The sequence below is a fragment of the Drosophila bipectinata genome, unplaced genomic scaffold (assembly GCF_030179905.1).
Source record: "Drosophila bipectinata strain 14024-0381.07 unplaced genomic scaffold, DbipHiC1v2 scaffold_257, whole genome shotgun sequence".
In the NCBI taxonomy this organism is placed as follows: Eukaryota; Metazoa; Arthropoda; class Insecta; order Diptera; family Drosophilidae; genus Drosophila; species Drosophila bipectinata.
The window spans coordinates 14,236-41,653 of record NW_027222906.1 but is presented as its reverse complement, the minus strand read 5'-3'; the positions used below and the strand labels follow the sequence as shown (position 1 = coordinate 41,653).

Genomic DNA, 27,418 nt, shown 5'->3' with positions numbered 1-27,418 from the left:
CGAAATCCAGAAGCAAAAAGAGTCATACAAAGAAAAACTGTCTTCGCACCCAAATTTTCTCGCTCGGGGATCGACTCGGGTTTCTAGCGTATCCCGCCTTAAACGCAACAGCCTCCCAACCCAGCAATCGATTTTTAGGGCCGTCTAACTCCGTATCAGTCAATATGACTGTTAATTAAGTTAAAAATATAAGATTTGATACACCTCTTGTTAGTCTCGCAAAGAGAAGATTCAAGAAACAAAAGCAACGTTAAACAAAAAAAAAAAAAAAAAAAAATTTCTCGTTTTCTACCGTTGTCCTCTGCTGTGCGTATATGCATTAGTTGCCGCATTCGACCGATTTTAAACGGAACGCCAAGTTACGCGCTACCCTACCATCTGGTTGAATATACCCTACCACCCTACAAACTTGTTTTTCGGTGTCATTGGAAACCAACTATTTTCTTTTTTTTGGGTACTCAGTGCCTTGACTATCAATATTATTTGACTATCAATTAATTACTCCTTTAATTTATCAAAAGGTGGTCTAAAAAATTTAATGACCCCTATATAACCAAAACATTATTTATTTCCTTGGTCCGTCCTATACTACAGTACGGTTTATGTGTCTGGAGTCCCCAATACGGAAAACATAAGGACCGCATAGAATCCGTACAAAAGAACTTTTTAATATTTGCACTTAGAGGTCTATACTGGGATGCAAATCTTCAGCTTCCATCCTACAGTAGCAGACTTTTACTTATAAACTTACCTAGCTTAACAAATCGTAGGACAATGCTCGGTGTAGTTTTTTTGCATAACCTTATTAACTAAAGTTATAGGACTCCAAACTTTAGTCCTCTGTTCCTTAGCCATTGTAGTTCGACATATGCACTGCATGACCCTTTTAGGGTATTATGTTCGAACTACAATGGTCTCTACTCTATTACATCTCTTTCCTGTCCCTCTAATTTAAAATATAGAATTTTAAACTGTCTTACTACTCCCCTTAGCTTAACAAATTTCAAATAGCATAATATGTACTAAAAAGACTGTCGTCTGGGCCTCTAAGCTTTATGATGAAGATAGGAAGGCTAGCTGATGCTAAACAAAAAATGCAATAAAAAAAAAAAATTCAATTTCGTTCAATTTCTTTTTCATTTGGACTCAAAGGACATGGACGCAGCTGCACAGTTTGGTTTGGATCAATTAATCTAATAGTCATTTCACCCGTATTAACCTTTGTGCAAGGTATTCCATCCATAAATGCAGCTGAAGTAATTTAATAAAGTTTTCTTTGTCATTACCAATCTTTCAGTATCAACATTAACTAGCAAGGCAGATGACTGAGAGACTTTACAGACGTTTACAGATTTAGACTTAACCAATTTAAATTTATCAGGTGTCAAGAGGATTTCGTATCCTAGACTAAGGATTTCCCTACCAATTACAATATCATTTGTGAGATGCTTATCTGCCTTGACGTAAAACAGTATTTCTACAATATTTCCATAAATAATACATTTAGATAGATTTTGTAGCTTACTGGAAATGCCAGCGTCGCCAATACCTCGTATTATGACAATATTATTAATAAGTTTGCCATCAAATTTCGAATAAGCGAACTTTCAGCTCCAGAGTCAAAACAAATAGGAAGGATCTCACCCTGATGTGTCAAAACTCCTTTTGGCCCAGCCACAAAACATTGATTACATTTCTTCTCAGTAACTGCTCCAGATATAACTGCATTGTTCGTGAACCGATTCGCAAGATGCCCAAGTTGTCCACACCGGTAACAGGTCACATTCTGTAAATCGCGATGCTGTTTATTCTCCGGTCCAGACCGCTTTAATTTACACTCAGCCATTTTATGTCCTGTTTTCTTGCATAAGTGGCACACAATTTTGGCTCGCTTGCAGGCGCCGCTATTGAGGGCTGGACGGCTGTTCAGGAGATTCAGGAACATAGCTGCCGGCGTTTCCTTAATCTCGAAGCGCTGTATAAAATGTTCTTTAAACTGCTCCCAATTAATGCCAAGATAGCAGATCTGTGCATGCCACGTTAAAGCACTGCCCTGCATGCAACTACTCAACATCATTATAAGTGCGCTGCCATCAATCTTCTGTTCGTCCATGATAATGCTTGCCGTTGCACACCATTGAGTCGCATCGCTTGCATAGCTTTACACATTCAGTAACACATTCATTAAATGCAGGAGTTGGCACTGATCCCACTTCTGATGTCGGGTTCTGGTTATGATTTTCCATATTTTTATCGGATTGCATAGGGCGAATATACTTGATTGTGCCACGGCCAACTTGAGACTGCCCCAGCAATTCTAGCTTAAGGGGCCCATCCACAGGCGAGCATGTTCGACGAACATGCTCGCCTACTTGAATTTCATTTTCCCCACTAACTAGAGCCAACATTCGTGCGAACATATTTTTTCGATAAATTTTCAAACTATCAATATGTCAACGGACAACTACAGCGGCACTCTAATTGCACTTATGGCAATAAGTATTTGCCATAAATAATATTGCAAAATAATATTGCACTTTTTATTCATTTTTCTCTACCAAAACGTTTTTTCAAACTGACGTTCGTGCCAACATTGCCATCCATTTACGAACATGTTGTTGCCAACATTGTCAAAATAGAACGATTTCAATTCCATTCGAACATTTTGACGAACACAAAATTTGACAACGAACACTACCATCCACAGGAAAAATTTCGTCGAGCACAACATGTTCGTCGAACATGCTCGCCTGTGGATGGGCCCCTTTACCGTAAATGTCCTCCAGAAAAGCTGCAACGAACATACTCGTATCTCAGTCTCTCGCAGTGGCTCAAGCATACACGCACAACAATCGTAGTGCCCACCTCTCTCTCTCAAACCTCTAACCTCATGCATCATCTCCCTTCCTTATTCGCATCGAACTATCCTGACCATCTGGCGAATAGAAGGAACAAAGTGTACTAACAAACAACAATTGCAGGGACGCGAATTGTTCTTTAAACCACTGACTACCATAATTTAAGATCCGACATATACAACATATATATACATCCGACAAGGACAAAAAATAGGGCGCCTTCCACAAAAGAAGCACAAAAATAATTATTTTAAAAAATAAAGAAATACAAAAAATAAAATAAATTTAAAACATATCTTTTAAAATTTTAAAAGTTATAAGGGTAAATGATAAATGCATGCTAAAATATATGTATAAATCAGTGGTCGGCACCCCAATACATTGATATTATTTTACCGCATTAGTGTTAGTAACGAATAGCAGAAAGTAGGCTGTGAGCATGACGTTTCACACATATATACTGTGTGTGTGTGGCAGAGTTCGGGCAGACCTCTGGAAAAAATTATATTGCATACACAATGATTAAAATATTTACATTTTTGTATTTAAGCTTATTCTATGCATATTAGTAATGACCATTTTTGTTTATTTACTCATTTTGAATAATTTTGCAAGGACCTGGATCGGGGGGCCCAGTAGCAGAGACACCAGGAGCACCACCAGCACCAGGAGCTGTAACGGGAGCAGGACCCCTGGCAGAAAAAGGTAAAATTATAGATATTGCACATTTATTTTAAGCTCTTTTAAGTTTTCAATGTTTTAACCGCCAACATGAAAAAATTCAACTCGTCATCCAAGACATCGACGAGTGAGTCCGATCAAAAGAATGGCAGCAAAGATGGCGAGTGAGCCACCTGACAAGGCCAAAGGTCCTTCATATGCCCACCGCTCCACGCAAATCATTGCCGAAGACGGAATCACCGCAGCCCAAACGGGAGCGCTCTCAGGACCTACCGGAAGAAACCAATGGCAAAGCGATCAAGAACGTATCATAAGAGGTCCTTCGCTAAGATAAAAGGCCTCATCCTCATCGTTGTCATCGAGCAAGACAACTGCGAAAACAGAATTCCGAGGAAGAAGAAGGACCCGAAGTGCTTCGAAATCCTGGCCAGGAAACCGGCCCACGCACCCCACTTCAAAGTCGGGGGTACTTCCGGGGGAGCGTCAAGGTTGTGCCATGTAACGATCTTGATGAGCAGTCGTTTGAGCCATCTATGAGGGCACTAAGGTTGTTGCGCTAAGCTGGCATGTCGTCCCCTGCAGACCCCAAGCAGGGATATGGATTCCGGCTTCCTTTAAGGAACCCAGCCTAATTCTTACGATGCTACAGCGATGTAACCCTTACCTTCCCATGACAGACTGACGTGTGGCGAAGGTCGATCAAATGTGAAACCGACGAATCTGGCTACCATAGCTCCCATAGAGGCCGCATAAAGGGAGCTAAATTTTGGTTTCAGATTGGTTTCAGATGCTACATCCGGCGTCCCTCAAGGAAGTCATCTTGGCCCGTTATTATTTACGCTTTTTATAAATGACTTGCCCCCTGCTTTAACGAACTCTCTAGTTCTTATGTATGCAGATGCAAACATATGTCTTTTTATCGTTCTTGCCCTCTGCAAGCTACTTATTCTATTATTGGGATTGCCTTAGAAAAATTAACCCAGGTTAATGATCTCGGCATCCTATTAGACATCAAACTTAAATTTGCCGACCATATTTCCTTAATGGTTAATTAGGCTAAAGGAGTCCTTGGTTTTATCAAAAGGTGGTCAAAAGAATTTAATGACCCCTATATAACCAAAACATTATTTATTTCCTTGGTCCGTCCTATACTAGAGTACGGTTCATGTGTCTGGAGTCCCCAATATGGAGTACATAAGGACCGCATAGAATCCGTACAAAAGATTCTTTTTAATATTTGCATTTAGAGGTCTATACTGGGATGCAAATCTTCAGCTTCCATCCTACAGTAGCAGACTTTTACTTATAAACTTACCTAGCTTAACAAATCGTAGGACAATGCTCGGTGTAGTTTTTCTGCATAACCTGATTAACGGGGATGCAGATAGCCAGCATTTACTAACACGCTTAAATTTCAACATTCCTAATAGAAGGACTCGAAACTTTAGTCCTCTGTTCCTTAGCCGTTGTAGTTCGACATATGCACTGCATGACCCTTTTAGGGTATTATGTTCGGTCTCTACTCTATTACATCACTTTCCTGTCCCTCTTAACAAGCTTAACAAATTTCAATTAGCTTAATATGTACTAACAAATCGTTTCTCGAGCGCCCCTCGGTCGTATGGGCCTCTAAGCTTTATGATGAATACAGGAATGCTAGCTGATGCTCTTATTGATGCACAAGCCATTTCCAAATTCTGAAATACCGCGAAAAAAAAAAAAAAAAAAAAAAAAATAGATCTATTACCGTAAGGATGTACAGGATACGCAACGGATGACGATGACATCTCCGACTTCGAAGAGGCGTAGAGCCACTACTGTGACAGTGGGGGGTTATTTGGCAGATGTCCCTCTGCAGAAAACCGCCTCCACTCTATGGCAGTATGTAATAAACATTTATTAAATATTTGTAATTATTATTTCTTAAATTTGAGATTGGTGTTAAACTATAATAATTGTCTCTTCTTTTCTTAAAAACGTTATAATTAGTACAGTAATGATTATTATTACTAATTATTATTTATGACCTGATGCATGATAAAAATCATTATTTTTAAGTTCTAAATTTTGTAATATCTGTTTATATATACGTTATATATACGTAGCGGAGAGGGCAGGGCCGTAGCTAGAGCCTCGAGGGCCCTGGGGCAACAAGTAAATTTGGGGCCCCCTATACGGAAGTCTTTTGTCAAATTTTAAAGTACGCTTAGGGTTGTCTATGTGTGGAACGTTTGAATTTCCTGCGCGTATAGTGGTCGCGAACACTGTTTGATACCTCGATTGACGCGAATCAGCTGCTCAATTGTTTGTGATATTGACAAACAATATAATTATATAATTGTTAACTTGCGCGATGAAACGTATTTTCCCAGCGGAGCGAAAAAAAGAGAGGCAAAACTAAAGAAAGAGAATGAAGCAAAAAAGATTTCCGGGAAATTCGTTAATTGGTTATCAGTAAGAGATCAATCTGCTGACGGCCTTTCAAACCTCATTATATCATCCATTAAGCAATAAGGATTGAGTATTCAGGAATTGCTTGGACGAACCGTTAAAAAAAAAATCACTAAAGTAGCACCTCATGCTTTGTTCGTTCATTGCGCCGCTCACAATTTGAATATTGTGTTAAAAGATGCTGTTCGCGAAAATTCAAAAATCGCTCGTTTCTATGATATTGTAAAAGATATTTACAATTTTTTCGGCAACAGTATTGTACGATGATTTGCAAAACACCTACAGAAGAAAAAAATGTCTCCAAAACAACCATAAAAACATTGAATCCCACACGTTTTTCAGGAACTCATGACTCGATTTACGCGCTGAAGAAGAGATTGCCTAGGAACAATTTGTCACGTTTTGTCACGTCAAAAACGTGTTGAATCACTGGATTTTGTTTGTTGCTTGGTTATTTTGTGCAAAGTTTTGAAAATAATTAATATTGTGTCAAAAGCTCTTAAACAGAAACGACAGATTTGATTAAAGCAAACGAGTTCTTGGAAAATGCACACATTGAAGTTTCTTTTTTGCGGCCATCGAAGAATTTGTAAAGGAAGCATGCGATTTATGTTCAAAACTTGGCATCCCTTTACAGTTTTCTGAGAAAAAAGTGCACAGAAAATGGAAAAAACATTTTGATGAACTATGTGTAGACGAAAGACTTTCGAATCCAAAGGAAAACTTTGCAGTGACTGTTTTTTATCGTTTGGTGGTCATAATTTGTTTCCAATTGAAGTACCGATTTGAAGGTATGAAATCTGTTCTGGATGTCTACAAAATTGTTCAACCAGAATTCATAATCAATGCCACTGACGAGGAAATTTCGTTAGAAGCCGAAAAATTCATGAAAAATTTCCGTGATCACTTTTTTTTCCACATTTCCATCGCAATTACTCTCGTTGCGTTCAGCGTTCAGAAAAAAAATTCGTCTGATTGATAGTGTGAAACAACTTTCTGAAATGTTCATAATTGAAAACAGCTCCTTAACGTGAAGTTACTCTGATGTATGCACTGCTTTTATCATGTTTCTGACCCTTCCTGTCACAGTTGCAAAGGCGGAAAGATCTTTTTCGAAATTAAAATTGATTAAAAATTATTTGAGAAGCTCTATGGGGCAAGAGCGATTGTGTGGATTGGCACTATTATCGATTGAAAATGAGCGAAAGATTTCAGCCAAGCGATCGACGAATTTGCAAAGCGAGAAAGCGGCGTTTTTAATGGTATTTACCAAATGAGATACTGAGATATGTGGAAATAAAGCGAAAACATGCAGTTTTGTACATTATCTAATGAAGCTGTAAAAAATTGAGAATTTTTTTTAAAGCACATTCAGAAAGACCGAAAGCCATGGTAAGGCTTTTTCAGAACTAAAATAGTGATCGATAAGAAGATGCCCCGGCAGGGCTCCTTCCCTTCGGGGGCCCTGGGACACCGTCCCACCTGCCCCATCCTAGCTACGGCCCTGGGAAAGGGGCATAGATGGCGGTGGTCCGAACGTCGCGAGGAGCTTATGAGCTTGTATAAAGATTGTTAAATCGGAATCCAAAAAACCTGCTGCCAGATTATTGGGGTACCCCTACCACCATTAAACCAACCCGGAAATCTATCCTATCTTCAGTCGCTCGGTTTTTTGACCCGTTGGGCTTGGTAGGTCCTGTTGTCACCAGGGCAAAGATTATTTGAGAAATACCTCATTTTACACGGCTGGCATCTCTCCTAAAATCAAACAATATGGGCCTTTTATAATCCCCAATAACCCCTTATTAGGATTATTAAGGGTTGGCAAAAGTACGATTACGTGGGTTTCTTTAGCTACGCCGTATATTGCTAGTCCATATTTCCAGATCAGGCGCATTCTATAAGTTGATACTTTGTTCCGGTGGGACAATTTTACGAAACTTTTAACTGGACGCAAAAGTAGGGATCCTATCTGGCAACACACATTGATTTTCTGTGTGGCTGCTAATGATAATCGTGAGTGAAGAGCGTGTACAGGATGGGTCCAAGAACTCTTCCTAGAAGAACTCCTGCAGTGATTGGCTTTGACGTGGAAGATGTTATATCCTGGAAAAAAACCTTCAGTAGTCCAGGAGAGAAGAGCTCAAGCCCGTTAATTATGGGGTGATTTTGAGTTCTGTCACCCTGGTTGATATGGTCGCCGTGGACGAAGCCGTGGACGAGTATTAACATTTCCATTATTCTGGATAAGTCCCAAGGATCCGGATGTATAGTGAGGATTTGAGAATGATGCCATTGACATGAAAATTCTTTCTATAAGACGGCATAGTCTGCTGGAAGCGTTTTTGAGCGTTGTATGAAAGAAAGGTCCAGAGAGACATCGCGTAGCCTGGGAGAAGGACAACACTGGTCGTACAAGCTATTATGAGAGCGTACCTGTTTGTGTGAATTCACTCTCAACATTAGAAGGACCTTTGGCTGCTTTAACAAGAGCTTTTTTATGTAAGAGAGAATGCACAGTTTGCCATATTAGCGCCTTAAAATACATTGTAGGAAAAAGACAGTCCACTCAGACCCATGTCTCTTCCGGAACCTGCGAACCAGCACCATCAGGCACGTCTCGCACTTCCTGATATATTTCCGGATGTCCCTGGCGGTAGACGAGGCGCTAGATTAAACCGCCTTCTTCTATGTAATCCGGAAATTTCTTCGGGCTTGTCTTCACTTTATTATTTTATTCCGTCAACTTCTCGAAGTATCCTTTCGGCAGGAAAAAGTTTTCAAAGCTTGCCTTTAATTTTGCCCATGTTGGCCACTCTTCGTCGTTCATGATGAACCATCGTTGAGCCATGCCCTGCAGTAACTCTGGCATGGCCCTCAGCATCGTGCTTATGTTTAATCCATACGTTTTTGCGGACCACGTCACCCGATCGAGGACCTCCAACGAGTCTCCTGATCCTTCGAACCTAAACGACCAGTCCCGCACTTGCAAAGCCACCTTCGCGTAGTCTACCGGTACCGGGATATACCCCCTTGACTGTGACTCCATGCTTCTTCCTACTCTTGGTTCCGGTACCGCCAAGCTCTCTATGAGTCTTACGGTCTCGCTGGTCATAGAGGAATTAAAATACCATAAATTCCTAAAATTTATGTAAAATTTTAATTCTTTTCTAATGAAGAAAAAAAAAAAAATAAATTAAAAAATAGCATAAATTCCTAAAATTTATGAAACATTTTAATACCCTTTTAATGAGAAGTAATAGCATAAGTAAAACAGATCAAATAAATGATTCTGACTATTACTTCCCAGAAAAATTAAGTAACATTACAAAATATGACTCAGAGAAAAATAAAATAGAAATTGAAAAAAAAAATATATATACAATATCTAAAATGGGTTTAGTAGACACTAAAGTTGTAGATTCCACGGCAAATGTCGTTAATAAAATTGAATCCGAAAAAATCGATCTTCAAACAATTACAATATTCTTTATAATAATCGTTATTATAATGTTAGCAAGCGTATTGCTAAAATTATATAAATTACACAAAAAATGTTTAAAGAAAAAATTCCAGAGTCAAGCAAATGACCTGGACAAAATCTAAAAAAAAAACAAAAAAAAAAAAAAATATTACTTACAAAGTATGGCTAAACTAAAGGCATGAATTGGAACAAATTGTACGAGGAGTTATCAATAATTAAAAGTAATTTTGACAGATCGTACAAGTCTCTAACTCAGAATAGACTCATTCAAAAGAACACGGTTAGGAAGCACGTTGAAATATTAGTAGAGTGCTAAGCTATCAACATCAAAAGTAGACATACACCGAGCTGGAACCTCAACGCATGTTGGGTAAAAATTTGGGCTTAAACGGTTCAGAACTTTTCAAGTCTATAAATGACGTAGATACGAACAGAGCATTTTTATATAGATATATATTTATATAGTAACATATCAACAAAATTTCTTTAAGTGTATATCAGTAAATTTTGTAAACCGAAGCTGAAGCCTTTTGTATTGAAATTCGTAACGCAGCTTGCAATCGCGCGAATGCACGTTGTGCCTATAATTATTATACTTTGATTCATTTTATGCCAGAAGTATTATGAGCGAGCTATAGAATCTCTATTGAAAGAGCACAATGAATTGTTGGAAATATGAAAATCACATATACACCAATTACAAAGCGATAATCGCTATCACGCTATCGTCACAAAAATATTATTCACGCTATAGCACTATGAGATTGACTTGCTGAATTACGACAAATAACTTAAAAATAATGTTTTCCTTTTGTTAATTTTATATTCCCTTATGTTTCACAGCGCCCCAGATTACTTTATAATACATATGTATGTCTAGAACTGAGTAAACTTTGTACAGAAATTATAGTCATTTTACATTTATTTAGATTCTAAATTTTAGAAATAAGATTTAGTGTTAGCAGTAAAATGTTTTGTATATATATATTTTTACAATTCATTAAAAATCAATATACTGAGATAGCAATAGGGTATATTTCAGTCGGAGTCACTTATAACGCCGATTGCTAAAAATGTTGTTTACTTTGTGTGTAGGGGGGCGTGGCTCCGCAAAAAGATTCCAGAAAAAATTAGAATGAAATAAGAAGTCGGGGGCGTCTTTCGGATGGTATAACGCGGTCAGCTTTATTCGGCTGCTTACATGAGATTGATCTTAAAAACTAGTGAAAAAAAAGAGATCGCCGACAGCCAACGAGCGAGAAGAGAGGGCACAGAGGGGCGAGTGTGGACGCGCTCTTCAGCGCGGGTGCGCTCTTTAGCGTGGGTGCGCTCTTCAGCGCGGATGCGCTCTTCAGGTGAGTGGCACCACGGCCCCTCACCTAAACATTCCGCCCCCCTTGCAATCACTCGGGTTGCAATAGCTCCCTCGAAGTTATGGCTGGTGGCAGGCTCCGGATACGACCCATCCAAACACGGTGCTCTGGGCCACTGGGAGTCCGTCCTGGATCTTCAGGAAGCCCGGTTGAATAATCCGTGGGTACATATCTGCGCCCAGGACGACGGAGATTGTCGCTGGCAGATGGAATCGCTCATCCGCCAGGGTCACGCCTCGGAAGTGGGCACGCACCGCCTCGCTCAGCTCCCGGGACGGCGTACGAACTCGCACGTGAGGCTCGATCTTGAACATGACCTCCAGCCGAACGCTGTCATCGGTCGTTGACCCCACGGTGGCGGAACACACCTGTTCGTCCCCCACGCTGGTAGTGGGCAGCCGGAAACACGCAGCGAGCGAGGCGTCGATGCAGCTCGAGGGCGTGCATGGGTCGATGAGGGCCCCCGTATCGAAGCTCCGGGTCCCGGTGTCGATCCGCACTAGTGCGGACGGCAGCACGTTGACGCTGTTCCGTTGCAACAGCGATGAGAGGGTGGGCGCAGCGACCGCGTCCAGCGGGGGCCCTCGACGAGAGGCGGAACTTTGCCTAGGTGCGGATGACGCGGGCGGATGAGCGGTGGTTGGCAATCGAGGAGTGGCGGACGAAGGCCGAGGATGCATCGACGAGTGCCGGGACGTCGGTGGCCGTGGATCGGGTTGGGATTGCCGGAAAGTGGCGGACCCAGGCCGAGGAGCACCCGAACCGCGCCGGGAGTTGGCGGATGACGGCCGGGCGCCAGACGTGACACTCTGTGTCCTGACTCCCGCGCTCCGTGACCGGTGCTCCTCTTGGCGTGCCTTGCGCCGAGCCCGCGACTTCTCCACGAGATGCCGCAGCGTTTGGTGACCCTGTCCACACGTCTTACAACCGTCACCCCGACGACAGGATCCGTCGGAGTGCTCGTGGGCCAGGCAGCTCGAGCAGTACCGGTTCACAAGAACCGCTCGGAGCCGCTTCTTGGCGCTAAGGCGTAGGAAGCGCCGACACTTCTTTCAGGCGTGGATTCCGTTGCAGACTCGGCAACGGTAGGATTGAATACCACGAGTACATCTGCTCTCCAGCGATGCTTGGGTGTTGCGTGGACGTGGCGACATCGTGTTGGCTATGGCTGACGGAAATATTATATGATAAAGGAACAAATAACATGATCAGAATCGGTGTAAATGAAGGTTCGGAACTACGGGCAGAGCTACGGGACAGCACAATTGGAGCGGAAGAAATGTTGATCACTGTGGGTAGGCGGACGCGTCCAACGGAAGAAGCACGACCTTAACAACGGGCCGCTTTACAAGCCCTCGCGCGGTGCGGATGTCGATCACGCGGACATGGCCATCAGAGCCGGGATACACCGCGTCAACCCTGCCTAAACGCCACTCATTGGACGGAAGGCTGTCTTCCTTGATGACGACCATATCCCCAACGCGGAGGTCCCTCGTAGGAGCTCGCCACTTGTTTCTCTTATGGAGCTCCTTGAGATACTCCTCCTTCCACCGGAGCTGAAATTGCTGCTGAAGCGCCTTGAGGTGTTGCCAACGATTGATGATGGAACTGGTGTCCCCCTTTATATCGGGCTCGACCGTGGCGAGAAGTGGTCCTCCCACAAGAAAGTGCCCGGGTGTAAGAGCTAGCAGGTCAGCAGGGTCTTCGGACATTGGCGCGAGTGGCCGCGAATTCAGGCACGCCTCGATCTTCGCCAGGAGAGTAGCCAGCTCCTCAAAGGTGTATTTTCGCGTGGCGGCGGACTTGTAGAACAAGGTCTTGAAGCTCTTGACCCCTGCTTCCCAAAGGCCCCCCATGTGGGGAGCTCCCGGAGGAATGAAATGCCAGAGAAGCTGCTGGTGACTATAGGCACCAGTCACAGCCCCTTTAGGCTCTGGAGAAAATCGCGGGATAGTAGAACAGCTGCTCCCACAAAGGTCTTCCCGTTGTCGGACTGCACTTGACGGGGGCATCCTCTCCGGGACACGAACCGTGCGAAAGCCGCCAGAAATTTCTCGGTCGTAAGGTCTGACGTAGGCTCTAAATGGATGGCCTTAGTGGAGAAACACACAAACACCAACACATAACCCTTTGTGATGAGACAGCCCCGTCCCGTATAGTTTTTTATCTCGAAGGGACCGGCATAATCCACACCGGTGTGCGTGAACGGGCGCGAGAAGGACGTCCGTTCCTTGGGTAGCTCTCCCATGAGTTGCGTCTGCAACTTCTTCTTGTGGATGACACATACCTTACAAGAATGGACAACGGACTTGACCAAATTCCTCACCTTTGGAATCCAGAACTTGGCCCGGATCAGACGGATCATCAGCTGACTGCCACCGTGCAGCGTGATGCGATGTGTAAAATGAACCAGGAGTCGAGACAGCTGACAGTCGTACGGAAGGATAATAGGGTGCCGTTCGTCATAATGGAGAAGCTCAGAGGACGTGACCCGGCCGCAGGCTCTCATAAGGCCTTGCGAATCCACGAAGGGGTTCAGATTCTGAATCGGACTGGATGCCGATATTGGACACTTTTCGCTTAAGCAGCCCATCTCAGAGACGAAGTGTCTGCGCTGAGTGACGGAAACTAGAAGACGTTCAGCCGACATTATCTCATTAGCGGTCAGGTGCTCTTCAAACGAAAGTCGAATCTTCCGCGCGCGCTGGATGAAGCGATTAACATAGGAAAGGACTCGTAATGCCTTGTCGAGTGTGGAAAAACGCTCAAGGAGATCTTCGGGGGGTACTTTCGCGACATGGACCTTGACTGCTCGCTTCTCGAGTTCAGTCACGGGGGTATCATAGCCTTGAGTGGGCCAGTCGCTGCGAGGCCTCTGCAGCCAGTCAGGACCGTGCCACCACAACTGGTTGTCTGCAAGATCTTGGAGAGCTACGCCCCGGCTAGCGAGATCCGCAGGGTTATGCTCGGAGCGGACATGTGCCCATTTCTGCACGTCGGTGAACTGGGTGATCTTGGTCACCCGGTTGGCCACGAACGTTGTCCACTGGCACGCTGGCTTATGCAGCCACGCGAGGACAATAGTCGAGTCGGTCCAACAGTATAGGGCAGACGCGGCCCCTGGCATTTGTGGCAGAACGGCGGTGGCCATCTCGGACAACAACAAGGCACCGCACAGTTCTAGTCGAGGGAGCGAAACCGTCTTAACTGGGGCCACTCGAGTCTTTGCAGTCAGCAGGGTCACTATTACGTGGACCCGATTTCGACACGAACGTAAATTGCTGCGCCGTACGCCTTCTGTGAAGCGTCGCAGAACCCGTGGTGTTCGACCTTTAGGTGTGGTCGGAACGCGACCCATCGAGGAACACGAATCTGATCGAGCACCGAGTAATTCTTTAGGAAGTCAACCCATCGCTGACAGAAATCTTGAGGGAGGGCGTCATCCCACCCTAGATCCAGAAGCCAAATGTCTTGCATGAACATTTTTTCCCGAACAATGAAAGGAGCGAGCCAACCTGCTGGATCGAACAATTTGGCAATTTTTGAGAGGACTTGGCGCTTTGTGAAAACTGAGCCGGAAGTCAATTCTGGCGGGACAAAAAAGAATTCATCAGTCGTCGCTTTCCACCGCACGCCGAGTGTCTTGGCCATGCTCTCTGCATCGATGTCGAGAAAGTCAGCTCGGAGACGGTGATCGATCGGAATGTCGGCCAGGATTGCCTTGTTATTCGACGTCCATTTCCTAAGTGGGAACCCTGCTGACTCTAGGGCCCCTTTCAGCTCCCGAATCGAAGCTTGGGCTTCAGTTTTGGAGTCTGCCCCCGCGAGAACGTCATCAACGTACATAAACTGCCGGATAATTTGGCTTGCCTGCGGATACTTCGACTCTTCGTCGTCAGCGAGCTGCCGCAGTACGCGGATCGCTAGGAACGGGGCACAATTGACACCGAAGGTGACCGTTTTCAACTCGTAGTCGCGGATATCCCCATCGGGATCGCGAAACAAAATACGTTGAAGCGGAGTATGCTTGGGGTCTACCCAAATTTGCCGATACATCTTCTCGATGTCGGCGTTGTAGACAAACCTTAAGTATCGCCACTTTAGGATTTGAATCGTCAGGTCGGATTGTAAGACCGGGCACGCGTAAAGAATGTCGTTCAGACTGGTCCCGTTTGCGGACGGGTTCGAAGCATTGAAGACCACTCGCACCTTGGTGGTCGTGCTTTCGGGCTTGAAGACTGCATGATGTGGAAGATAGTAGGTAGCGGAATTGCTCGCGGGAGAGACCTCGGTCATGTGGCCTAAGTCGATGTACTCCTGAATTACCGAGTCATAGCGGGCCTTAAGGGCCGGGTCCCTCTTCAGGCGCTGCTCGTTACGCAGAAACTGAGCAAGGGCAAAGGACCGTGAAGCCGCTAGCTCGGAACCCTTCTGCCCGGGGTCGCGTAAGGGGAGCGTCACAACGTACTTGCCACACTCGTCTCTTTTCGTCGTCTGGACAAAATTGTGCTCGCAAACTGAATCCGATTCCGAACTTATCGGTGTGGGCACATCTTCCACCTCCCAGAATTTGGTGAGGAGCTGATCCAGTGAGTCACCGAGGCTGGGGGCCACTCGTGTGGAAAAAACGGACACGCTGCGGGGATTGGCTGGAGATAATGGGCCTGTCAGCACCCATCCAAAAATGGTCTCCTGACCGAGAAGCGACCCGCATATGTTAGCCTTGGCATTACCGAGGAGAATGGACGGAAGAATGTCAGCTCCTATTAGTACATTGACTTGGGAGCTCTCAAAGAAGTTGGGGTCCGTCAGGGGAATGTCGGGCAGCCCCTTGAGACGATCTCGCGGAATCGGGTATGATGGCAGATTTTCTGCCAACTGCGGCAGAACGTAGGCCGCAGTCTCTAATTGTAGCTCAGGTCTAGACGGCGACCGAATGGAGAATTGGCACAATTTTACAGACTGCGCGGAAATGGTCTGATTAAGGCCGGAAACTTGGGCTTGAATCGTCTTGAAGGGTGGTTTGACGAGGTTGAACAGTCGTTCCGTGATGAAGGTCGCTTCGGACCCTGAGTCTATCAGAGCTCGTGCCTGGAAGCTGCACCCCAAATGGCACACGTTGATAAGGGCCGTGCCTAGTAGGACGGCTCCTGACCCGGAAGCGAAACACACCTGAACATCCGACTGATCCTCTGAGCCGTTTGTGCTTCTGGCAGTCTGTGCGGGTCGAGCCCTTGCTGTCGTAGGCGGACTTGGAGCGGTGGCGAACGGATTGCCGCGGTGCAAAAGGGTGTGGTGTCGGCTGTGACATGTGAAGCAGGTATGGGCGCTCGTGCAATCTCGTTGCTGGTGCCCTCGGGCAAAACAGTTCAAACATAGCTGCTTCCTTTTAATGTAGTCCGAGCGCCCATTTACGTCTATTTCCAAGAACCGCGGACATAAACGAATGGGGTGGTTCTCCCTCGAACAGAGATCGCAACCCTTGGGGCCCGGAACCACTCGAGTCTCGTATGAGTGGAGCCTTCGAGCAGGGGCAGTAGGAGTTCCCGACCTTGGCGGAAGTTGCCCGGAGCCACTAGGTCTGAAATCATAAACACCAGGAGGCAGTCCCAAGCCTCAACATTGATGGCGGACATTGCTAGGGCTGTCAGACAACTCTGAATGGTGGCTTGCAGCTCCTTCAGCGCGACGCCGGACTCTTGAGAAATAGCCTGGAGGTTGAAAAGGATTTTCAACTGGCTATTGACCAGTAGCCGCCGGTTCTCAAAGCGGTCTGTGAGGCTTTGCCAAGCGACGACAAACCCCTCATGGGTAAGCGGAGCCTTAGAGACAATGGCGTGGGCGTCTCCACTTGTTTTGGACAGTAAGTGGAACAACCTCTCTACCGGGGTGAGCCGCGAGTTTTGGATGTAAATGGCCGTAAACAAGTCTCTGAAGGTGGGCCACCGAAGATAATCACCCGCGAAGACCTCGGTATCCACCGGAGGTAACCGGCAGCCTGTAGGCGCGGGCGTGTGGACATTGACGGAAGCCTGAGTGGATTGGGAAGCAATTTTCTCCCGAAGCTGGGCAATACATCTCGAATAGACGGAGTAGCAGTAGTTGTACTTCGATTCCAGCACGGTCGAGGTGGCCACATTGTCGTCTGACACGGCTAGTAAATCGGAGCAGCTCTCATAGCTTTTCTCCACCTTCTCCCACAGTGCCCGAATTTGGTCCCGATGGACCTCGCAAATGTGTTGGGAGCCTCCTTCCGTTTCTCTGGCGCCCGGAGTATTTATGTTAGCCTCAAATTGGCTAATTCGATCCGTTGTGGCGATGAACTTTTTCAGCGCCACGTCGACCGCACTTTGAGCCATTTTTGCAACGGAACGAGTCTGCCTCTGTAAAGGACCGGGGATTGTATTGACGGATTCGTCACTCTTTGCCCTTGGAATGGCACTGTACGCCTTAGGCTTTAAAAGAGGCGTCCGCGGAGAAGCGGATTGAGATCTGTCCAGACGGATGGTTGGGATCGGACGTGGCTTTTGGTCGTCTCCCGTGGGCATTCTCAGACACCAATTCGCTGGTCAGAACTTGTCGACTGACGCGCGCAATGGGTGCCTCGTACGAAGCGGTAGCCGGTCACTAATGTGATGAGACGCGGTGATGTGGTGAGATCGCGGGCGAATTGCGATTGCAAGGCCAAGTGGGAATTAGAAGCGCCGATGTCGAGAGGAACGTCGGATGCGGCACAATTCGGATGTGGGAGAAACTTCAGGAAGCCAAAAATAAAAATCCAGAAGGGCCAAGGTTCGTTGAGATTCTAGGCGGATTTCGCCAGATGCAAAGTAGAAGCAGCGGTAGGGAAATGACGGAACGGAAAATGGACAATGCCCGGAAAATTCGTGATCGTTCGGAAAAATAATTGATGACTGTCTATATAGATATGTCTGTATATTTCGACCAGTATGGCTCGTACGTAAATATTCAATTCCTGACTATTTTCGAAATTGCGGAGCCGGAAAGGTGGACTTGACCTTGGCTGGGATTGAACACAGAGAAAAAAAAAATAAATAATTAATTTTTGCCTAATTGGCGGATTTAATTATTATGGAAACAGACGGGTGGAGTTGAACCCGAAGCTGGAACGGTGGAATTGAAACCGCGGCTAGGTTCAGAAAGAAGATCGACAATTAAATTATTTAATTATAATTTCTTTTTCGAAAATTAAATTTTCGATTTAATTATTGAGTGGCCGGAAAGGTGAATTAAAAAACCTGGCCCTTTGCTCGGACGGAAAATACGAATTAAATAAATTTTTGTAGTTGTAAATATAAATAAATAAATTTATAATTAATTGATATTTTTTTTTTTTTTAATTTGTTTGGTTATATATTTCCTGAAATTGGAGGCAGAAAATATTGAGAAATATATGGGCATACATGCAAGTAGGGCAAGGGCATGTGGGACATATGATGGCACAGTGGAACGTCGATAAGTGGACTGTATGGTTAAATTTTATCGGTTATATATTTCCTGAAATCGGAGGCAGAAAATATTTGGAGATATGTGGACATGCATGCAGGTACGGATATATGTATGTAAGGGCATGTGGGCATATGTATGTTGGCACAGTGGAGCGTCGATAATGTGTAACGGCGGAAACGGAAAAGTTATGTGGTGTAAAAAATTGGGGATGAAAAACCAATATTACGACAGCGGCGGACTGTTCGGTGAGCTTGGAGATTCCCGGAACCACTTCACACCGGCTGGCCAATATTAATTATGCCCTTTTATTTTTATATTTTTTTTTTTCTTCACCACACACTTTCACTGTTCCCTTGCCGATTTTTTTTTTTTTGCGGATTAATTGCACGAAACACAATGTATGTGTGTATGCATGTACATATGCCTCGACCGTTGGCGAGCGAACGGATAACGGAAAAGCCAAAAACGGCGAGGAATATGGCGAGGCACACACAACGGAGATGGATGGAAAATTTGGTAATTTTTTTGTCTTAGAAAAGTCTCAAGCTGCCGTGGTGTCGGAAAACTCGGACTTGGAGTTGACACGGAGGGAAAAACAATCTTGCAGCAGTGTGAACGAAATTTTATGTTCGGACCACTGAAGACCGGCAGAGAGACGGAGACGGAAAAAATTTCGTACTTATCTTTTGGGCGGAACAATGCCTGAACTGCTGGTGGATCCAAAATATCCTGAATATCCTGGTATCCGGCTCGAAGGACCAAAATGTGTAGGGGGGCGTGGTTCCGCAAAAAGATTCCAGAAAAAATTAGAATGAAATAAGAAGTCGGGGGCGTCTTTCGGATGGTATAACGCGGTCAGCTTTATTCGGCTGCTTACATGAGATTGATCTTAAAAACTAGTGAAAAAAAAAGAGATCGCCGACAGCCAACGAGCGAGAAGAGAGGGCACAGAGGGGCGAGTGTGGACGCGCTCTTCAGCGCGGGTGCGCTCTTTAGCGCGGGTGCGCTCTTCAGCGCGGATGCGCTCTTCAGGTGAGTGGCACCACGGCCCCTCACCTAAACACTTTGCTTGTTTACTTTTTTGTTTACAATTTTTCATGCACTTGTGATTATTTTGGTTTATTGTGGGATCTAAATTATTGTAGTTTATTTCATAATTTCCATTAATATTGTTAAGAGGAGCTCCAAATAAAGGGTCTTACTCCAATGAGTTCCTTTTGGAAACTGATTTTTTTTTGTAAAATTCTCTTGTAAGAAAGATATATTAAAATCTTAAATTTATTTAAAACTACTGATCAACGCACTGCATGCTGCCCTGCTATGCGACCCTTTCTCAAGTGCGATAAGCGCACCACTTATGTATGTGTTATTTGTATAATTGTATCATGGACTAGACAACAATTTTGTTACCATTTATAAAAATTGCACCATTTTGTTTGATGTTAATTATTTTGTTTTTATACCATTGTAGAGGGTATTATAATTTTGTCCAAAAGTGTGCTGTATCAGCAGGTCATCAGGAAGTCTTTTGTCAAATTTTAAAGTACGCTTATGGTTGTCTATGTGTGGAACGTTTGAATTTCCCGCGCGAACACTGTTCGATACCTCGAATGACGCGAATCAGCTGCTCAATTGAGGTGCTATTGCCAAACAATAGGATCAGACCATTGTATAATTATTCTGCGTACAATTATATAATTGTTAACTTGCGCGATTAAACGTATTTATCCCAGCGGAGCGAAAAAAAAGGGAGGCAAAACTAAAGAAAGAGAATGAAGCAAAAAAGATTTCCGGTAAATTCGTTAATTGGTTATCATCCACGTCTGCATCGTCTCTTGATACGGGAACTGTTCATGGTATATGAATTGAAATAATCAATCAATTTATCCTATAACTCACACCAAAATAATCCCTTTGGAATAAAGAAATAATTAAAATATTTCATAATATAAAATTAATTCTTTATACGGAATTCTTCTCCATTGGCCCCAGAACCATAACCACTGCCAGAATCATCCCAAAATGAACGAGATTGCGAGGTTCCTTCATTCGATGCGAGTAGCGCGAGCACTACAACAGGTACAGATTCACTTCCTCCTATCGGTGCAAAAACAGGAACCACTTTTCCTGACGTCATTACGGACCCAATTATTAAACACGCTATTATTTCGTCTGGCCCAAAACAACCTCCGGGCCCTTTCCCAAACAGGACGGACGCCTTTTCTCGAAAAATTTTTACTTTTCCACCTCAAAGTCAGGACTTCAACTGAGAAGAAATTGGTTATGATGTTCGACTGAGCATGACCGTGTGTACTGTCAACCCTGTTGGCTTTTTCCTGAGAAAACGACAAGCGGATGTCAAAATGTTTGGGTAACAGGATTTCGTGATTGGAAACATCTTTCAGAACGCATCAAGCTCCATGAAAATTCCCAGTCCCACGCTTTGTCGTGCGTTGTTTACGAGCAATGGCAAAAACACGGTACATTGGATGAGGTTCTTGAAGGTACTTTAAAGAGTTTTAGATGTAACGTTGATGCTTGCCACGTGCAATTTAGCTTTTCGAGGACAAAGTCAAAATTCTCAGATAGTAATAAGGGAAATTTTTTGTCTGTAATAGCATTATTAGCAAAATACGACCCTGTCTTAAAAAATCTATTGGAGATGCCTGATCAATCCGTAACATACTTGAGCCCTTGTATTCAAAATGAACTCATTGCTCTTCTTGCTAAACAAGTTAATGATTCCATTGTTTCTGAGTTGCAAGAAGCTCTTTTTTTCTCGGTGATTATGGACACCGATATAGATATGATATATCAATTGACCGAAGTTTTTCGTAATGTTAAAATTGTGTCTGATGAGAGAGAAATTAGAAATTTTTGAAACTTTTACATCTTTTACTGAAATAAGAGATCAATCTGCTGACGGCCTTTTAAACCTCATTATATCATCGATTAAGCAATAAGGATTGAGTATTCAGAAATTGCTTGGACGAAGCGTTAAAACTTTAGCTACTTTAGCACCTCATGCTTTGTTCGTTCATTGCGCCGCTCACAATTTGAATCTTGTGTTAAAAGATGCTGTTCGCAAAAAATGACTCAGCTCCAATTATCATGTTTATCCGATGAGGCTTATAAAAATATGGTTCTGCTAAAGTTTAGTTCTTTGGTACGTCCGAATCTTTCACGTTCACTGGCTGGTCAGGGTGGTAACCCGAAATTATTGTTTAAATCAAAAAATCGAACGAAAATTCACTACCAATAATTCTTGATTCTTGACAGTGTGTATCTTTTTCTCTACTTGTGAATTAGCTTGACCAATTCCAAGCAAGATGATACACAATCCTCCCTGATGATCCTCCATGTGGATCTGTAAGCGTTGACCAAGATCTTCAGTTATTTTTTTTATTGGATTTTTTTTTGGATTTTGACTTTCACTGCGAGGATGCCCAGATCCCTGTGGATGTTTTTGTTGCGAACATACCAAGGCGCCCCAGTGATAGTTCTCAAGATTTTTTATTATGATGTATATGTTGCTGCTGCTCGCGATCCCCACAGCTGGGAGCCATACGTACAGATTGTCTTTAGGACTGAATTGTACAGTATTAGCTTGAAGTCCAGGCACTCCAGGAACTCCAGCTTCGATGATGTAGTCGCCCGAAGATCTCACTGAGAATACCCAGGGTGCGTCTTTTACTGCGAGGATGCCCAGATCCCGGATCTGAATTGTACAGTAGTAACTTGTAGTTCAGGCACAGTGGCGATCGTGAGTTTATGATCCAGTGGCGGCTGCTGGATTTCAGTTTTTGGTGCATCTTTTTTAATTCGATGTGTTTACGCCAGGTAAGTCGTCTATCAAGGAGGGCATGTTTGTCTATTAAGAGTAATCGTTATATGTTTACACATTTGTTCGTTTATTTTAATGCGCCAGTCGGACAGCCACTTTTCCACTATTATGGGATGATTAGCCAGTTGGGTTGTTGCCTGCGTTGGGCATCTGAAGCGACTAAGGATAGCGGTATCATCGGCGAAGGTTGACGTTGTTAGTTGTGCGCTCGTATGAATATCCGCAGTATACAAAACGTATAGACACGGGCCGAGTGCACTTCCTTGTGGAACTCCAGCTTCGATAGTGTAGTCGCCCGAAGTAGCTGCATTGCATCACACTGAGAATACCCTATTGTAGAGATATGATTCCAGTAGCTTGTGGATGTATATTGGCAAAAACTTTTTAATTTTTTGCATGAGCCAAACTCGGTCGAAAGCAATGTCTTTCAATTTCTTTAGGGTTAAAGGGGTCTCGCAGTGTATTTCTGACGGAGATCGTTGTTTCGTTTCATTATCCAAGATATCCAATATCTAAAACATTTCAATCATTGATAATTTTCTTTTCGAACGCTGACTCCACAGGACACGGCCGTTCGCGTTCTAGACTTGATTATTCCTGCGATAAATATAATCCTGAATATATTTATACATATTTATACATAAAATATACATAAACATATTTTATTTATACATAAAATATACATAAACATATTTTATATTACAAACATATATTATTTTTTAAGTCACTCACCTAATAATCGATTGATCGGTTTTGCACTTCTCAACTCAAATGCTTGCAAAAATTTCGTCAGCCAGCAAACCCAGCTGCGTTTAAGCAAAAGAGTAGCACAAAATAAAAGAAAATGTTTATTCTGGACATCCCCTGTGAAGGGATCACCCAGATCTTAGCGCCCCAATTGAAACAACCACCCCGGTAAGAAACTCTTCGGGATGCTAGGCATCGCCACACATCTCCAAAGTGTCATCTGGCCAAACCCTTCTTCAAATTCATTTCTCCTGCCATTAATTCAGCCAAAAGCTTTCAGCCAACTGCACCCTAATTCCGGCCGAACGAAATCGAAAAAGTTTTAAACCTGGGGTCAATTAATGTTGCCATCCTAGGAACGGTGCGCGTTTCATAGTCACCATTTGAGCGTCCTTAAATTTCGCCATGGCAGTCGAACTTCGCTTCATAAATGCGACAACAGTCTTGCACTTGGTAAGAATGGGCCGAATAATCTCCAATTTGAGAATTTCTTGAACTAGCAAATTTATCGTGTGCGGAAAACATGGAAAATGTTTAATTTGAAAATGTTCGCATGCCTTCTTCATTGTAGCGTCGTTATCTGTAACTATAGTTACAACTTTATGTAGAAGTTTCCACTCATTTAGTACTTGCCGAATAGTGTCAGCGATATTCATTGCTGAGTGATTTGTGGGGGTCAAAAGACTCGCCGTCGACAAGACCGCTGTAATTAGCTGAAACTGTTTGTTTACATAGTGGCACGTAACCGTTATGTAAGCTTCATTAGCACGGGAAGTCCATCCATCCGTGGTTATTGCAACGTACTGGACACCTTCGAGCTCACATTCCAGATCCTTTCTTTAATCTTTATATATCTTAGGTAGCATTACTTCTCTGAAAAAGGTTCTGCTCGGCATTTTATATTTAGGGTCCATGTGCTGCATTAAATTACGGAATCCATCGTCCTCAACCATGGAAAACGGTTGAACGTCCCGTGCTATCATGAGCATTACATATTTGTCCATTGTTTTTTTCTTTTGGGACTCTGGTGGATACTCTATATTTCGTTGCATGAAACTATCTAGACTTGGGGACTGACCATCTATTTCTAAAACACTATAGTTTGGTGGCAAATGTCAAATGTATACGTTTGAGGTGGTCCATTAAGTTAGTTGTGTTTCCTGCCGTTTTTAACGTTTTCCCACAGTGAATGCAGGTGGCCTTAGTCTTGTCCTCGGTTTTCTTAAAGTGCTGCCACACACATGATGTTTCTCGCTGTCTTTTAGGCGACGGACCTTCAATATTTTCCTTCGTTGTACCTATATTATAAAAAATGAACAGATGAGAATTGGCCGCCACACATATGTGGGACATATGTACGCAATCAACTACATTGCTTGTAGTTCGCCATGTACTGCGCAGTTTTTAATTTACTTACGGTTCAAGAACTTATCCATTGTTGAAACTGAATCAGCGTCGCGCCTACACCACCAATATCACTTTCTATAAGTATAAGTAAATAATTAAACATTATTATTAACAAAATAAGTAAAATGTTACAAAATACGAACCTTAAGCGTGCTTTTCTTATTCGAATTTTTTGAAATAGTGATGGTTCTCAAAACATCGATGGTCAAAAAAAACAATCGATGTTTTTTAGAAATTTAAAAACATCGATGCATCGATGTTTTCATCGATATTTCTGCACGTCTAGTGCTGATTGAATTTCAAAATGCGCTATTGGAGAGCAAACCAGCTTCAAAACAACGCCTTAGGGAAGAAACCCGATCACTCGACCAGGCTCTTCACCAACAGGAAGAAAATACACAGCTGAGGTACATCCAGAATCTCTCGCCAACAAGCACAAAGTACCCCCTGTGGAGGGCCCACCCAAATCTTAGCGCCCCAATTCAAACGACCACTCCGATAAGAAACTTTTCGGGATGCTGGGCTCGCAGCGACGAAGACCGAGCTGAAACATTCGCCACACATCTCCAAAACGCCTTCCAGCAAACCCAGCCTCAAATTCATTCCTCCTGCAGGAATTCAGCCAGAGTCCTCCCCTCAGCCAGCCGCACCTTCATTCCGGCCGAACGAAATCGAAAAAGTCATAAGAGGGCTAAAACCAAAAAAGTCTCCCGGTGGTGACCTATTGACCCCAAAGATGCTGATCAAACTTCCAAAATGAGCTATAGAGGTTGTCTGCAAACTATTTAATGGAATCATTAAACTTGGCTATTTCCCAAAAATTAAGAAGAAATCCATTCCGGAAACGTGAAATAAGTGACAAATATTAGCTGAGAAGAATCTGAAATATTTTTATGTGATAGAGAAGGAGGAAAATATTTGGTCATTATCATTACGAAATTTTACCTTACAATATAACGCTTGATGCTGCTTGAGTGCAGTTGATTGTTGAGAGTAATTACGAATCGTTGGTTACGAATATATAGTATATCGTTTGACTGATGAAACAAAGATCGTGACTTATAAAACTTTTTTAAGTTCTCGATTAAGATAAAAAAGGTGTTTATTAAACCATGGTGGATATGTTGACAATAATGATGAGACTTCAGGTACAAATTTATACAACACATTATGAATTATTTTGTAAAACGAATCCTTCGATAGATGTTAAAGATGACAGAAAATTGATAGTATTTGCCAACACCCACAAGGTTCTGGAAACATACCTCTACAATAGGGTATTCTCAGTGAGATGCAATGCAGCTACTTCGGGCGACTACATCATCGAAGCTGGAGTTCCACAGATCCTTAATCCGCTATGCTTAGTCGCTCCAGATGCCCAACGCAAGCAGAAAACTAAATCGCTAATCTCATAGTAGGGAAAGGTGGCTGTCCGACTCTTAATAGGCAAACATGCCCTCCGCTTTCACTAAACGGTATGCATTTTCCTCAAGCTAAAGTGTAAGCATATAGCACATCAAATGCAAGATGATGCACCTAAAACTGAAGCCCAGCAGCCTCCACTGGATCATAAACTCACGATCGCCACTGTGCCTGGACTAGTTACTACTCTTCAATTCAGTCCTAAAGCCAATCTGAAAAAACGGCTCCAGCTGTGGAAAAATGCGAGAAAAAATCTTGAGAACTACCACTGGGGCACCATGGTATGTTCGCAACGAAAACATCCCCGGGATCAGGGAATGAAAGACGAAATCCAGAATCAAAAAGAGTTCAAAAAATAAAAACTGTCTTCGCACCCAAATTTCCTCGCAGAAATCGATTTTTAGGGCCGTCTAACTTTGTATCAGTCCTTAAGACTGTTAGTTAATGCCAAAATGCCAAAAGTCAAAAACGACTAAGCATACCAAGACTCTAGTAACTATAACTGAAACCCCACAAATGGCTTTTGGCAGCATAATCGTAGACACGATTAGTCTACTACCCAAATCTTAACAAGGAAATGAAACATTAATCTGCATTATTTACTAAAATACCCTTTAGCAATACTACCCATTCAAAACAAAAATGCAAAAACTGTAGCAAAAGCTATATTTGAAGATTTTATTCTAAACAAGAAAGGAAAGCTAACTTCGGGCGGAGCCGAAGTTTATATACCCTTGCAGCTAAAACCGGATATATATCGCAAACATCGGATATATAGGATGGATCAAAATATAATCTGTACCAAGTTCCAGCTTTCTATCTTCAAAAACACAAAAGTTGGGTCATTTCCGATCGTTCAGTTATATGGCAGCTATAGGATATAGTCGGCCGATCCTAATGAAATTTGGTAGGTTGGATCAACTAACCAAAAATATAATCTGTACTAACTTCCAGCTTTCTATCTTCAAAAACACGAAAGTTGGGTCATTTCCGATCGTTGAGTTAGATGTGCAGCTATAGGATATAGTCGGCCGATCCTTATGAAATTGGCATGTCGTATTATTTTGCCAAAAATAGCTCTCATGCAAATTTGAACTCTCTAACTCTAAAACACCAAAGTTATACCATTTCCGATCAATCAGTTATATGGCAGCTATAGGATATAGTCGGCCGATCCCGGCCGTTCCGACTTATATACTGCGTGCAAAGGAAAGAAGGGTGTGTGCAAAGTTTCAAGACGATAGCTTTAAAACTGAGAGACTAGTTTGCGGAGAAACAGACAGACCGACAGACGGACAGACGGACATGCTCATATCAACTCAGGAGGTGATCCTGATCAAGAATATATATACTTTATAGGGTCGGAGATGTCTCCTTCACTGCGTTGCACACTTTTGACCAAAATTATAATACCCTCTGCAAGGGTATAAAAACGGTCTAATAAAGACGTTCATTTTGGACATGAGAACAGAATACCAAAATTTGATAATTGAAGAGATATGTAAAAACATTTAAAACATAACAACTACTGCACACCACCACCAGACTGTAGGAATGGTGGAGCGAAGCCACAAAACATTTAATGAGTTCATTAAATCATACATCTCAGTTAATAAAACAGATTAGGATGTATGGTTTAGATACTTCATATATTGTTTTAACACCACCCCTTCTATGGCAC

At 43.2% G+C, this 27,418-nt stretch overlaps 1 long non-coding RNA gene across 1 annotated transcript; it reads right to left on the bottom strand.

Annotated features, from left to right (window-relative positions):
- Positions 1 to 24,011: 24,011 nt before the first annotated feature.
- On the bottom strand, positions 24,012 to 24,476 carry LOC138927444 (uncharacterized). The gene is made up of 3 exons (XR_011443936.1): positions 24,459 to 24,476; positions 24,326 to 24,390; positions 24,012 to 24,206 (listed from the first exon to the last, which is right to left on the bottom strand). It is a non-coding gene; the product is annotated as an uncharacterized lncRNA (long non-coding RNA).
- Positions 24,477 to 27,418: the final 2,942 nt, after the last annotated feature.